Below are 15,208 nucleotides of genomic sequence, written 5' to 3' on the forward strand. Positions count from 1 at the left end.
GTCTGAGAAGTAGGTCACCAGTAACCATAGTAACCAGACATGGCAGCAGGGCACCAGTAACCATGGCAGTAGGGCACCAGTAACCATGGCAGCAAGGCATGAGTAACCATGCCAGTAGGGCACCAGTAACCATGGCAGCAAGGCATGAGTAACCATGCCAGTAGGGCACCAGTAACCATGCCAGTAGGGCACCAGTAACCATGGCAGAGGGCACCAGTAACCATGGCAGCATGGCATGAGTAACCATGCCAGTAGGGCACCAGTAACCATGGCAGTAGGGCACCAGTAACCATGGCAGCAGGGCACCAGTAACACCAGTAACCATGGCAGCAGGGCACCAGTAACCATGGCAGCAAGGCATGAGTAACCATGCCAGTAGGGCACCAGTAACCATGGCAGAGGGCACCAGTAACTATGACAGCAGGGCACCAGTAACCAGACATGGCAGCAGGGCACCAGTAACCATGGCAGCAGGTCACCAGTAACCATGGCAGTAGGGCACCAGTAACCAGACAGGGCTGCAGGTCACCAGTAACCATGGCAGCAGGGCAACAGTAACGAGACATGGCAGGCAGAGGCGCCTGCAGGAATAAATGCTTTGGTACGCACACCCACCTACAGACAATGCCCCCCATCCCCCCGCGCGCAACTCCTTGATAATATTTATCAGTTTCCCGGTTAGGTTCGTGCATTGGTCAGTTAAAAAGTAGCCTTCATAGTACTAACAACATCCACATGCAAGATCTTTACAACAACGCCTAACAATGACCTATTAATTTGGACAACTTTAAAAAGGCTAAAGTTACCTTTAGTTTTGTTCTAGCGTAGCCTACCATATGGCTTTAAACAGCTGTAATGCCTAACGTTTTCACAAGTTCATGCCCCCAGAGTATAGCGCTGTAGCTCATGAACATGCCCCCAGAGTGTAGCGCTGTAGCTCATGAATATGCCCCCAGACTGTAGCACTGTAGCTGCTCATGAACATGCCCCAGGTGTGGCTGTGGCTGCTCATGAACATGCATACCCCCCAGTAGGGGCTCATGAACATGGCTGTAGCTGCTCATGAACATGCCCCCAGAGTGTAGCGCTGTAGCTGCCTGGCTGCTTTAGCTGTTGGCTGCAGCAACCCAAGCGGTAAAACCGTTATTGTTATTATTTTTATCGTACAGTACCAACAGTACTTGGTGACTTTGAGAAACAGACACAACACACACACACACACACACACACCATCCAACTCATGTGAACACAAACAAGTAAAAACAAATAAAAGATAAAACAGGATAAAAGTCACACTAGTTTTTCATTGTGTGTGTACATACACATCTGTGTGTGCTTGTGTGTGCATGTGCATCTTTGTCATGTCAGTGTGTGTGTGTGTGTGTGTGTGCATGCATATCTTTAGTGTGGCATAATGTGTCTCTGTGTGCGTGTTTTGGGTAAGGGAAAGGTCGGGAGCTGTGTGTGTGTGTGTGTGTGTGTGTGTGTGTGTGTGTGTGTGTGTGTGTGTGTGTGTAGCATGTGTTGTGCTGATGCAGAGCAAAGACAGCTGCTGCTAGAAATCAAGACGTGGGGTGGTGTGTGTGTGGTGTGTGTGTGGTGTGTGTGTGTGTGTGTGTGTGTGTGTGTGGGGGGTGGTCAGTGGGCTAGAGGGGTCATCTTTTTATAGGAGCCGTGCTGCCGTATGTGAAAAGGGACGGGGGTCAGGCCCAAGCTTAAGCACATTACATAAACAATATGTTTGTCATCATTCAACACACACACACACATAGATAACATACTTACCGGTACATGTGCACACCATTAATCTAGCCCTAGACACTTCTCCTGTTTAGGTGTTTAGGCATATAGAGATAATCACCACACACACTTCTCCTCTCTGCATAGAACCAACCCCTGGCCATACCTCATCAGTGTTTGTGTAGTAGAGTTAGAATGCTCTTATGTTCTCTAGTGTCTGTGTAGTAGAGTTAGAATGTTCTAATGTTCTCCAGTGTTTGTGTAGTAGAGTTAGAATGCTCTAATGTTCTCCAATGTTTGTGTAGTAGAGTTAGAATGCTCTAATGTTCTCCAATGTTTGTGTAGTAGAGTTAGAATGCTCTAATGTTCTCCAGTGTTTGTGTAGTAGAGTTAGAATGCTCTTATGTTCTCTAGTGTCTGTGTAGTTAGAATGCTCTAATGTTCTCCAATGTTTGTGTAGTAGAGTTAGAATGTTCTAATGTTCTCCAGTGTTTGTGTAGTAGAGTTAGAATGCTCTTATGTTCTCTAGTGTTTGTGTAGTAGAGTTAGAATGCTCTTGTGTTCTCTAATGTTTGTGTAGTCGTTGTAGAACATCCTCTGGGGGGTATTCCAAGTACGTGGTTTAGTGACAAACCTGGATAAGTAACTCAAACCTCCTACAACAATAATAATAATAATAATAATAAAGCTTTATTTGTATAGCACCTTTCATACACAGAATGCAGCTCAAAGTGCTTTACATTTGAAACATGTAACACAATAATAGTCAGTCAGTCATTATCAATCTTTTTCTTTGCTGTTTATGTTATACTCAGCAACATATCAAAAATATAGAAAATGGCGTCATAAGACTGGCAGCCTTAACCCTCTTGCCCCCCACAAGCACGCCATATGGCAACTGTGGCAGGAAAAACTCCCATATTCCAGGAAGAAACCTTGAGCAGAACCTGACTTAATAGGGGAGCCCATCCGCTTCTGGCTGGCTAAGCCCCTCCAATAGTAGCAGATGTAGAATAATCTGAAAATGTAGTCTACAGGATAAGATGAGTTAACTAAAAGCTTTCCTGTACAGGTATGTTTTCAGATCTTTTTTTAAAATATTTACTGAACTCGCCTGCTTGATGTACAGAGGCAGGGTGTTCCATAGTTTGGGGGCATAATGGATAAAGCGCAGCTTCTCCACTTTGTTTGTGGAGCACTTTGGGTGCGATTAAAAGATTAGAATTGGATGATCTAAGTTTCCTTTGTGGTTGATAAGATATTAAAAGCTCAGAGATATATGAAGGTGCTATGCCATTCAGAGCTTTGTAAGTAATTAACATAACCTTAAAATCAATTCTATAGGAAATAAGGAGCCAGTGCAGTTCAGCCAACACAGGGGTGATGTGTTCTCTCTTCTTAGTCTTAGTTAAAAAAGTCTAGCCGCAGAGTTCTGTATGAGTGCCAATTTCTTTAGATGTTTTTGGGAAGACCAGTGAAAAGTGCATTGCAGTAGTCTAACCTGCTAGTGATAAAGCATTGAATTAGCTTTTTCTGCATCTTGTTGAGTTAAAAGGGCGCACTTTGGCAATGTTTCTCAAGTGGAAATAGGCTGTCTGAGTAACTTTACTGATATGGGGCTTAAAACTTAACTCTGCATCTAAGATGACACCGAGGGCTTGTTACTTTTGGTTTGACCTGGTGTGCCAAGTTCCCCAGATTACTAAGAATAATATCTCGCTTTAGTTTTGGTCCAACCAGAAGTACCTCTGTTTTGTCATCATTTAGTTTCAAAAAGTTTTTGCTCATCCACTGATTAATGGAGGTTAGGCATGCAGTGAGGGAGCAAAGGCCATCTGGGTTAGTTGGCTCCACAGAAAGATACAATTGGGTATCATCTGCGTAGCTGTGGAAGTTTACATTATGCTGACTTATGACGTTTCCCAATGGGAGCATATATAGAGAAAATAGCAGGGGACCAAGGCAGCTCCCTGGGCCACACCAAAAGGCAAGTCATGTTTTCAGATACATGATCTCTAGACTGATATAAAAATCTCTGCCAGTAATGTAGGTTTGAAACCAGTTTAGAGCATTATCAGAGAGACCCACCCACTTTGCAAGGCGGTGAATTAGGATGCTATGATCAATGGTGTCAAAATGCACTCAAATCCAGAAGAATAAGGATTGAGACTTTGTTTGAGTGGTAGCTAGTCTGAGATCATTGACTATCTTTACTAGAGCCGTTTCTGTGCTGTGATTTGATCTAAAACCTGATTGGAATTTTTTCAAGGATACTGTTTTCGTTGAGGAAGGTATTTAACTGATTGCAAACAACTTTTTCAAGTACTTTGCTCAAAAAGCGATAGATTTGATATAGGCCTGTAGTTGCTCAGATTGGTATGGTCAAGTTTTGACTTTTTAAGTAAAGGTTTCACAACAGCGGTTTTAAAAGCAGTTGGAAATATACCTGTTTCTAATGAGGGTATTTATTACCTTGAGAAAAAAGGGAGCTAAGCCTTCATATACTTTTTTTGAGGAATGTAGTAGGGATTGGATCTAAAACACATGTTGAAGAGCGGTTTGAGTTATAATTTTACCAAGCTCAGATTGAGTAATAGTGCTAAAGGACCTTAATTTTGGGGGGGCTGTTTTTTGGGTGTACTATCAAACATATTACTTGTGTTACCAATAGCCTCCCTTATAGAAATGACTTTGTTTTTGAAGAAGTCTGCAAATTCTTAGCATCTTAGAGAGGATGCCTGACTGAGTGTGTCAAAAGGTGTTTGATGCAATAGCCTATCAATGGTAGAGAACAACACCCTAGAGTTTCTACTGTTTTCAGCAATTACCTTAGAGAAGTGGTTCCTCCTCTCATTCGAATAGCTCTATTATAATTTGCAATTTTTTCTTTTTAGAATGGCACGGTGAACCTGTAACTTAGTTTTTCTCCATGTTCTCTCAGCTTTCCTACATGATCTTTTTAGATCATGGATATTTTCGTTCATCAAGGTGTCAGTTTGCTACAGGGCCTTTTTTTTTTTAGTCTTTAAGGGTGCCACTCTGTCAAGCAGGCGCCTAATTCACGATTAAGAGCCTCTACCATTTGATCAATGGGATGATGTAAAATATCTAAATTTATGGAGTCTATAAGAGCTATGAACTGCTGTTCTGCTCTAATGTCCAAGAGTCAGCGATTTGATTGCAATTTAGGGATGAATTTTTTGAGTATGTAGTACAATATTAAAAGATACACAATGATGATCAGACATATTTATATCATTTACTGATAAGTCTGTGACTTCTATCCCTCTGGAAATGACTAGATCGAGGGTGTTGCCAAGGTTGTGGGTGGGTCCTGTAACATGCTGCTTTAGCTCTAAACTGTCCAACACATTAAGGAACTTTACTGGCTTTAGCATCAGTTGTCTTATTGACATGAATATTGAAGTTAGCCATTTACAATTATCCGATCATAGCTAGTGATGATGAGCGACATAAGTTCAGAAAACTGGTCGAGAAAGCCAGTCCATAGTTTAGGAGGCGGTATAAGGTTAATAGAAGTACAGCTGGGTCAGCCTTCAGAGTGAGGGCAATATACTCAAAGGAAGCGAGATTAGCCAAAGTTGACTCGTGTGCAACTATATTTGTTTGAGAGAATGGAGGCAATTCCACCACCTCGTTTGCCTTGTCTAATTGAGTGGAAGAAATTATAATTTGGGGGACAAGTCTCAACAAGAACAGCCGGCTGTCTGAAGTCAGCCAGGTTTCAACAAGAAACAGAAAATCCAATTTTTTCACTAATAAAATCATTGATTGCAAAGGTTTTGGTAGTAAGTGCACCTATATTTAGTAAACCCATGTTAGCTGAAAATGCCTCTGGCTTTTGAGGAATATGCTGAGGTATGGAAAGAATATTTGTTAGGTTTCTAGTTTTAAATTTGTCTTTTCTTTATCTAGGCGTGAATTAAAAATCAATTTGGACAATATATAACATATTTTGAAATTGCATCAAAATCTTGATTTTTGGTGTAGTATTGGATGTTATGAAAACATTCTCAGACCCATCCACATGTATAATGCCATTGAATCAATACCTGGGGCGGAATCTGTAAAAAAATCAATGACCAGCCTGGCTCCATTTTTTTCAGCATTTCTCCCAGAACAAGCCCCCATAGGGATCATGAGCCATTTCACATATCTAGCCCTATGGCATTGTTTTGTTAGGAGAATGAAATAATAGGTTTATACCTGAGTTAACTTCCTCTAAGTTAACTAATAATAAATAATAATAAAGGCTTTATTTGTATAGCACCTTTCATACACAGAATGCAGCTCAAAGTGCTTTACATTTGAAACATGTAACACAATAATAGTCAGTCTGTCATTATCAATCACTTTTCTTCTTTGCTGTTTATGATCCACTCAGCAACATATCAAAATATAGAAAATGGCGTCATAAGACTGGCAGCCTTAACCCTTTACCCCCCACAAGCACGCCATATGGCAACTGTGGCAAGGAAAAACTCCCATATTCAGGAAGAAACCTTGAGCAGAACCTGACTTAATAGGGGAGCCCATCTGCTTCTGGCTGGCTAAGCCCTCCAATAGTAGCAGATGTAGAATAATCTGAAAATGTAGTCTACAGGATAAGATGAGTTAACTAAAAGCTTTCCTGTACAGGTATGTTTTCAGATCTTTTACTAAAAATATTTACTGAACTTCGCCTGCTTGATGTACAGAGGCAGGGTGTTCCATAGTTTGGGGGCATAATGGATAAAAGCAGCTTCTCCACTTTGTTTGTGGAGCACTTTGGGAACGATTAAAAGATTAGAATTGGATGATCTAAGTTTCCTTTGTGGTTGATAAGATATTAAAAGCTCAGAGATATATGAAGGTGCTATGCCATTCAGAGCTTTGTAAGTAATTAACATAACCTTAAAATCAATTCTATAGGAAATAGGAGCCAGTGCAGTTCAGCCAACACAGGGGTGATGTGTTCTCTCTTCTTAGTCTTAGTTAAAAGTCTAGCCTTGCAGAGTTCTGTATGAGTGCCAGTTTCTTTAGATGTTTTTGGGAAGACCAGTGAAAAGTGCATTGCAGTAGTCTAACCTGCTAGTGATAAAAAAGTGAATTAGTTTTTCTGCATCTTGTTGAGTTAAAAGGGCCGCACTTTGGCAATGTTTCTCAAGTGGAAATAGGCTGTCTGAGTAACTTTACTGATATGGGGCTTAAAACTTAACTCTGCATCTAAGATGACACCGAGGCTTGTTACTTTTGGTTTGACCTGTTGTGCCATGTTCCCTAGATTACTAAGAATAATATCTCGCTTTAGTTTTGGTCCAACCAAAAGTACCTCTGTTTTGTCATCATTTAGTTTCAAATTTTTTTTGCTCATCCACTGATTAATGGAGGTTAGGCATGCAGTGAGGGAGCAAAGGCCATCTGGGTTAGTTGGCTCCACAGAAATATACAATTGGGTATCATCTGCGTAGCTGTGGAAGTTTACATTATGCTGACTTATGACATTTCCCAATGGAAGCATATATAGAAAATAGCAGTGGACCAAGGCAGCTCCCTGGGCCACACCAAAAGGCAAGTCATGTTTTTCAGATACATGATCTCCTAGACTGATATAAAAATCTCTGCCAGTAATGTAGGTTTGAAACCAGTTTAGAGCATTATCAGAGAGACCCACCCACTTCGCAAGGCAGTGAATTAGGATGCTATGATTAATGGTGTCAAATGCCGCACTCAAATCCAGAAGAATAAGGATTGAGACTTTGTTTGAGTCAGTAGCCAGTCTGAGATCATTGACTATTTTTACTAGAGCCGTTTCTGTGCTGTGATTTGATCTAAAACCTGATTGGAATTTTCAAGGATACTGTTTTCGTTGAGGAAGGTATTTAACTGATTACAAACAACTTTTTCAAGTACTTTGCTCAAGAACGGTAGATTTGATATAGGCCTGTAGTTGCTCAGATTGGTATGGTCAAGATTTGACTTTTTAAGTAAAGGTTTCATAACAGCGGTTTTAAAAGCAGTTGGAAATATACCTGTTTCTAATGAGGTGTTTATTACCTTGAGAATAAAGGGAGCTAAGCTATCATATACTTTTTTGAGGAATCTAGTAGGGATTGGATCTAAAACACATGTTGAGGAGCGGTTTGAGTTATAATTTTACCAAGCTCAGATTGAGTAATAGTGCTAAAGGACCTTCATTTTGGGGGGCTGTTTTTGGGTGTACTATCAAACATATTACTTGTGTTACCAATAGCCTCCCTTATAGAAATGACTTTGTTTTTGAAGAAGTCTGCAAATTCTTCGCATCTTAGAGAGGATGCCTGACTGAGTGTATCAAAAGGTGTTTGATGCAATAGCCTATCAATGGTAGAAAACAACACCCTAGAGTTTCCACTGTTTTCAGCAATTACCTTAGAGAAGTGGTTCCTCCTCTCATTCAGAATAGCTCTATTATAATTTGCTATTTTTTCTTTTAGAATGGCACGGTGAACCTGTAACTTAGTTTTTCTCCATGTTCTCTCAGCTTTTCTACATGATCTTTTTTAGATCATGGATATTTTCGTTCATCCAAGGTGTCAGTTTGCTACAGGGCCTTTTTTTTTAGTCTTTAAGGGTGCCACTCTGCCACTCTGTCAATTCAGATTGAGAGCCTCTACCATTTGATCAATGGGATGATGTAAAATATCTAAATTTATGGAGTCTATAAGAGCTATGAACTGCTGTTCTGCTCTAATATCCAAGAGTCGCGATTTGTATGTAATACTATATTAGTATGTAGTACTATATTAAAAGATACACAATGATGATCAGACATATTTATATAATTTACTGATAAGTCTGTGACTTCTATCCCTCTAGAAATGACTAGATCGAGGGTGTTGCCAAGGTTGTGGGTGGGTCCTGTAACATGCTGCTTTAGCTCTAAACTGTCCAACACATTAAGGAACTTACTGGTTTTTTTTCCTTTTTTTTTTTTTTCATTTTCGCATGCCCGAATTTCCGTCAATGATTCCCGGGACACTGAAAGACCGGGGAATTAATGAAACTTGGTGGACATGTAACCCCACATGGATAGCATGGAACCATCGTTTTTCGTTTTGATCTGTAGCCCCCCGCTGAATTGGACCCCCCGAAAGGAGGGTAGGGCAGACACAGTTTTCTGTGAATATCTCGAAAAACCGTAGGGTTTAGGAGGTCCACCTTTTTTTTGTATGTTGGTCTTAAGGGGGCATGTCAACCCATCCCATTACCACTTATTTCATGTATAGCGCCACCTAGTTAAAAATTAAAAAGCAAAAAATTAGGTGTTTTCATCACAATATCTCTGGCTGACAAGGTCAAAACTGCACGAAATTAAAAGTGTAGGATCATTATGACACCCTCGAATGCATGCCAAGTTTTGTGTACTTTAGGTCAATGGGGCCCTACAATAAAATAACTTATGTGTACATTTAGTGACGTACACCAACAAGGATTCCCGGGACACTGAAAGACCGGGGTACACAAAACTTGGTGGGCATGTACCCCCACATGGATAGCATGGAACCGTCATTTTTCGTTTTGATCAGCAGCCCCTCCACTGGACTGGACCCCCCGAAAGGAGGGTAGGGCAGACACAGTTCTCTGTGGGCAGACACAGTTCTCTTTTATGGTATGTTCGTCTCAAGGGCCCACATCAACCTGGCTCATAATCACTCATTTGTGATTTGCACCCCCCCGGTAAAAAATGAAAATGCAATATTATTCTGCTTTAATCGCCCCTATCTTCAGTTAAGATGTTCAGAACTGCACCAAATTTTATGTGTATGATTGACCTGGCATTCTCTGGGGGTCTGGGGGTATATAAATATGCACACACACAGGCACCCACATACTATCGGTATTAGAACGGCCGATACATAATTACAAATTCAGTAGGATCAAAAGAAAGCCAAAATAAATATTCATCATCATCATCATGGCTGCATTTTTCAGTATTGGCGATAAGTAGTCGTTTGTCCACTAGATGGCGATCGTTGCAGTGAGAAGTAATTTTGTTGGAAGTTAAAAGTGGGTTGGGGAAAACAATGGACACTTCCTACAAGGACTGTAATTTACCGCAGCGAACATCTAATAAGGACAGGACGATGTTCACATGAAGTGTAATTCCCATTTCTTCTTGAAGCGAAATAAATCTGAGGATGTTTATCGGACATGCTTGGTTTTTTACTGCAGATAACGTTAATCTTATAATATCAATAAGGACCTAATGTTACCGTTAAGCGTTGGTTGAGTGATGGAGGCATTTGATTGATTGCATTTGTAGAAAACTATAAATGCGGTTATACCAAGCAAATTGATAGCAGCACTGTTTGTATCTTTCGACTGTCATTTATTGCACGTGCTACAAAATCATTCTGTGCAATGGAAGATTTACCAACGTTACACCGGTCTGATACAGTTTTGCCTATACATCTCGTGAGACTGAGGCGCCTGTTTATTTTGTTTTAAGTGCGTGCAGGGTGTGAGAGGGGAATCGATGTGCTTTGATTCCAGCTTGGTAGTTGTAGTCTGTGAAATTAAAAAGCACGTGTGTGTGAAGTATCCAAACAATGACACCTTCATTTCATTATGGCTGCTTTAGCAACACACCTTAAGCTACTGTGTAGTGGGTCCCATTTAGAAGTGGCTACTTCATTCAAGGCTTTCCTTGACTCATGGAGCTGCGTGAATGTTATTACAACTTCTGCCACGATATGACAGTTTAAGTCCGGCTTGATACTGTAAGGCGTAAGCCATTGGTTTCCAAAGGAGATTTTATTTGTGTCGCCAGCATAGCCTATTGACAATTTATGTTGTAAATAGGCCTACCTTATAATCCTACCTGTAGCTTAGGGAAGCTAACAGCTTTCTATTAGGATCTAGTTTGTTAGTTACCGTTTTGTCATAACTCCCTAATGCATTTTGCATTTAGAATAGCCAGAGCGTGTATATCTCAATCTGGAAATTAAACAATATCGGTGCCTATGGACTAGGCTGGGTGAACCCAGTCTGATCTGCCCGCTATTTATTTTTGATTTCTTAAAAGATTGAGCTTGGTCTGATGAAAGCCAGACTAGCCATGGACCTCAGTTACACAATGCAAGGGAACATGAATCAGCCTATATTTGCCGCGAACAATAACGGACAAAAGCTCTTCAACTTTGGCTCGTTAAAATGTGTATGAACAGTCTAGCGACGCATTTCATCAAGGCCCATTTGGACATGTCAGTTATTTGCACCACTGGTTAGATGTAAAACAGCATTTCGTTTCAGACTACTGTTACTTAATTTGTGCATTAACAATAACGTTTCAGACTACTGTTACTTAATTTGTGCATTAACAATAACGTTTCAGACTACTGTTACTTAATTTCTGCATTGACAATAAAGTATTACATGAACTAAAGATGACTAAAATCTTATGTAGAAGAAGAAACATTCACAAAAAATCCATCCATCCAAAAATGACCTTTGTTTTTGATAGCTGTTGAAAACGGCATGGAACTGACAGAGATGTTTTTGTTTATAAATACATAAAAAATAAATAAATAATAAATAACATTATGCTGATACCTTTTGCTTTCCCCAAATACAATGTAGCCTACAGGTGTAAGTGACCTTTCATCAATCCAGTTGCAATGGATGAACTGTGATGAACTGCCCTACTTGTGATTGTTTAGAGATTTTAAAGGTTTTATAACAATGCTACATCTTCTTTGGCTATTCTACAATCTATTCACCTTTTCAGCACCAGTAGGCTACTTTCTGTGCAGCCCGACACACACACACACTCAGGCATGCCAAACAAGCATACACAAAAGTTTCAAGAGTGGGGGATGGAGTAAAATATGGAGACAAATTGAAGTGTGATTTATTTTCGCGGAATGGATGTACAGGACTGAGCGGCGGTCATATTTTGTACCGCTATGCGGTACATCTAGTTGACATGAATATTAAAGTCGCCATTTACAATTATCCGATCATAGCTAGTGATGATGAGCGACATAAGTTCAGAAAACTGGTCGAGAAAGCCAGTCCATAGTTTAGGAGGGCGGTATAAGGTTAATAGAAGTACAGCTGGGTCAGCCTTCAGAGTGAGGGCAATATACTCAAAGGAAGCGAATTCGCCAAAGTTGACTCTAGTGCAACTATATTTGTTTGAGAGAATGGAGGCAATTCCACCACCTCGTTTGCCTTGTCTAATTGAGTGGAAGAAATTATAATTTGGGGGACAAGTTTCAACAAGAACAGCTTCGCTGTCTGAAGTCAGCCAGGTTTCAACAAGAAACAGAAAATCCAATTTTTTTCACTAATAAAATCAGCGTTGGAAAAGTAGAAATCAACGTTGGAATAGAACTATAAGCATAAGTCATGCTATTGCATGAAGCAGCTTGATCTATGGTAGTAGTATTGTATGTTACCCTGCAGAAAACATTCTCAGACCCATCCACATGTATAATGCCATTCGAATCAATACCTGGGGGGCGTGAATCTGTAATATTTTCTACAGAATGTCAATACCTCAGTGTGGACGCTATGTTGTCAGAGAGTAGCCTGGCTCCATGTTGGTTTGGGTGGAGACCATCACGCTTCAGCATACTGGGCCTCTCCCAGAACAAGCCCCAGTTGTTGACATAAGGGATGCTTAGGGAAGCGCAGTAGCGTTTGAGCCAGGTGTGGAGATCGAACAGTCTGGACCATCTCTCAGCACCTTTTCTGTAGGTAGGGAGAGGCCCAGAGATGACAAAGCGTTTTTCTGTGCCCATCAGAGTGGTGATGAGAGTTTTGTAGTTTTCCTGCAGTGCTACTGACTGCTTATCTCTGATGTCGTTTGTGCCCATGTGTACGATGATGTTGTTGACCTTGGTGTGGCAGGCCAGGATGCTTGGGAGTTTCTGCTGGATGTCAAGGACCTTGGCACCAGGGAAGCAGTAGACCTTGGAGGGACCGCTACATGATGGGGGAATGCAGAGGTCTCTAACCATGGAACTGCCGATGACCAGGGAGGAGATTGATGAGGTCCGGGGAGGAGGGGGTCGGGGGGGCGCCGACTTTGAGGAGGGACCAGGATGGTTGTCTCGGGGCAGGAGGGGCTCCTCATCCTCGGTCAGAATGGCATAGCGATTTTCCAGTCGTATAGGTTGGGCTGGGCCTGAGTGCCGTCCGGACCGTCTGCCGTGCTTGTGATGCTTGCTTCACGCCATGGCTCAGGCTGGTGTGGAGTGGAGCTGGCCAGCAGAGCAGGCTTGGTTCTCAGCAGAGGCCGGGGAGAGGCAACAGGGACAGAAGTTGCATTAGTGCATGGCATGGTTAAAGTATTGGAGGACAGAGTGAAATCAGGGCATCTGGCATTAGTGTGTGTAAGAGAGGTAACGTTACTTACGGAGAGAATGGTGTCGAGGAACTGTTCATCCTTCTCAATCTGATGGAGGGTCGCTATTCTGGCTTCGAGTTCCACTATCTTTTCCGCTGAGAAGGACGATGAGTCGCAGCCTGGTGCACAGCTGAGGGGAGGCATCGTGGTCGTGGCGAGGGCTGGCGTCGGTGTCAACTGTCTTTTAAACGTTTGTTTGCTAGTTGGCTAGCAACAGCGATATCGTGCAGTTCCTTGATAACTCGAACACAGGTAGCGGGTAAGTAATCTGAGAAAATCTCACTTTTATATTGAGTCACTAGTTTTGAGAGACGTTAGAAGGAATTTGATGCTTTCTTCTTCCAGATAGCGTTTCCTTGGCCCGGTATTATTTGCAGCCCTTGATGCTGGCTTAACGTTTCACGTTAACGTTTGACAGAAAAGTTTGGCGATCAAGGTTATAGAATCCGATAATCCAAAGCCTCGAGCAACAACAGTTTATGCAACAGTTTGTTCACGAGATATAATAGGTAGCCAGTAAATCCGTAGAAAGTAGATGGTAACAAGGAGATTTAAGATAGATAAGTTTGGAAGTTTAGGTAGTTACCGGAAACAGTCAAGAACCTGTTGCCACAGGTTGCCACAGGTTTGTGAATAGGTCTGACCCCTGAAGTTCTCCAGTAACCCCTGAAGTTTTCCAGTGTTTGTAGTCATGTTAGAGCATGTTCTGTCTTGTGTTCGTGTAGTCGTGTTAGAGCATGTTCTGAAGTTCTCTTGTGTTTGTGTAGTCGTGTTAGAGCATGTTCTGAAGTTCTCCAGTTTTTGTGTAGTTGTGTTAGAGCATGTTCTGATGTTCTTCTGTGCTCTTGTAGTCATGCTTAGTCATGACCCCCCCCCATCTCCATCCACTTTATACTTTATATATAGTATATTTAGCATATTCTTTATCTTCTACTGTCCTTACTGCTTAGTTGTGTTTTTATATTATATACTTTAATTACTCTTCTGCTGTTAAAAAATGTGTTTGTGTTGTATGTATGCTGCTGAGACCTTGAATTTCCCCTGGGGATCAATAAAGTATCTATCTATCTATCTATCTATCTATCTATCTATCTTCTTCTCCTGAACTGTGCTACTGATCTAGGTGTATGTGAGGTGTGTGTGTGTGTGGGGTGTGTAGTGTGTGCGTGGTGTGTGTGTGTGTGTGTGTGTGTGTGTGTGTGTGGTGTGTGATATGTATTATGTCCCTGTGATGTGCCCTGTCCCTGTTACTTGTTATATGTGCTGCAGAACAGGAACCTGCTGGAAGTCAGGTTTTTACTGAGTCAGGCCCATTTTAAACTGCAACTTTGTTACTTTTGATACTTTCCTGTATAATAAATACGATATGGGCAGGGAGCATCAGACATGTGTAGGGTGTGTTTTCTGATCTCTTGTCCTTTGTGTTCCTCACAGGAGAACCCTTGTCAGCCCACCCCCCATCCCTATCCACTTTATTTGACCTATCCGGTGTGGCGGAACCCCCCCATCTCATCCAGTTTATTTGACCTATCCGGTGTGACAGAATCCCCCCCAATCCTTTATTCCGCCTATCCGGTGTGGCGGAACCCCCCATATCATCCAGTTTATTTGACCTATCCGGTGTGGCGGAACCCCCCATCCCCATCCACTTTATTTGACCTATCCGGTGTGGCGGAACCCCCCATCTCATCCAGTTTATTTGACCTATCCGGTGTGGCGGAACCCCCCATCTCATCTGCACCCATCAGAGGTCAATGATCAGCAGCGTATCCCAGCAACCCCCTTAACTCATCATCACTGTATATTTTCTCTCTGGTTCCCTTCTCTATCTGCCACTAAGATATTATATAACCCTCTCTTATGGATGACATTTTTTCCTTGAACATTTTATTTTAATTCCCCCTTGTTGTTGTTGCTGCTCATCCACTGTTTACTATACCAGAGTTGATCAGAGGCATGTTGTTCATTTTGTTTCAGGCGTTGAAATGGTCGGTCACAGAGGATGTTACAGGCATGCAGTGTGTGTGCTTGAGTTGCTAACTTCCTTTGTGTCTCTGCCCCAGTGGAAATAGA

At 41.7% G+C, this 15,208-nt stretch overlaps 1 protein-coding gene across 1 annotated transcript in view; it reads left to right on the top strand.

Moving 5' to 3' along the window:
• Positions 1 to 14,594, top strand: part of c24h4orf54 (chromosome 24 C4orf54 homolog) — a 24,116-nt gene extending 9,522 nt beyond the window's left edge. The window contains 1 exon segment of the mRNA XM_048236686.1: positions 14,570 to 14,594. The gene's annotated coding sequence lies outside the window, so the exon portion shown is untranslated.
• Positions 14,595 to 15,208: the final 614 nt, after the last annotated feature.

Source organism: Alosa alosa, chromosome 24, assembly GCF_017589495.1.
Source record: "Alosa alosa isolate M-15738 ecotype Scorff River chromosome 24, AALO_Geno_1.1, whole genome shotgun sequence".
In the NCBI taxonomy this organism is placed as follows: domain Eukaryota; kingdom Metazoa; phylum Chordata; class Actinopteri; order Clupeiformes; family Clupeidae; genus Alosa; species Alosa alosa.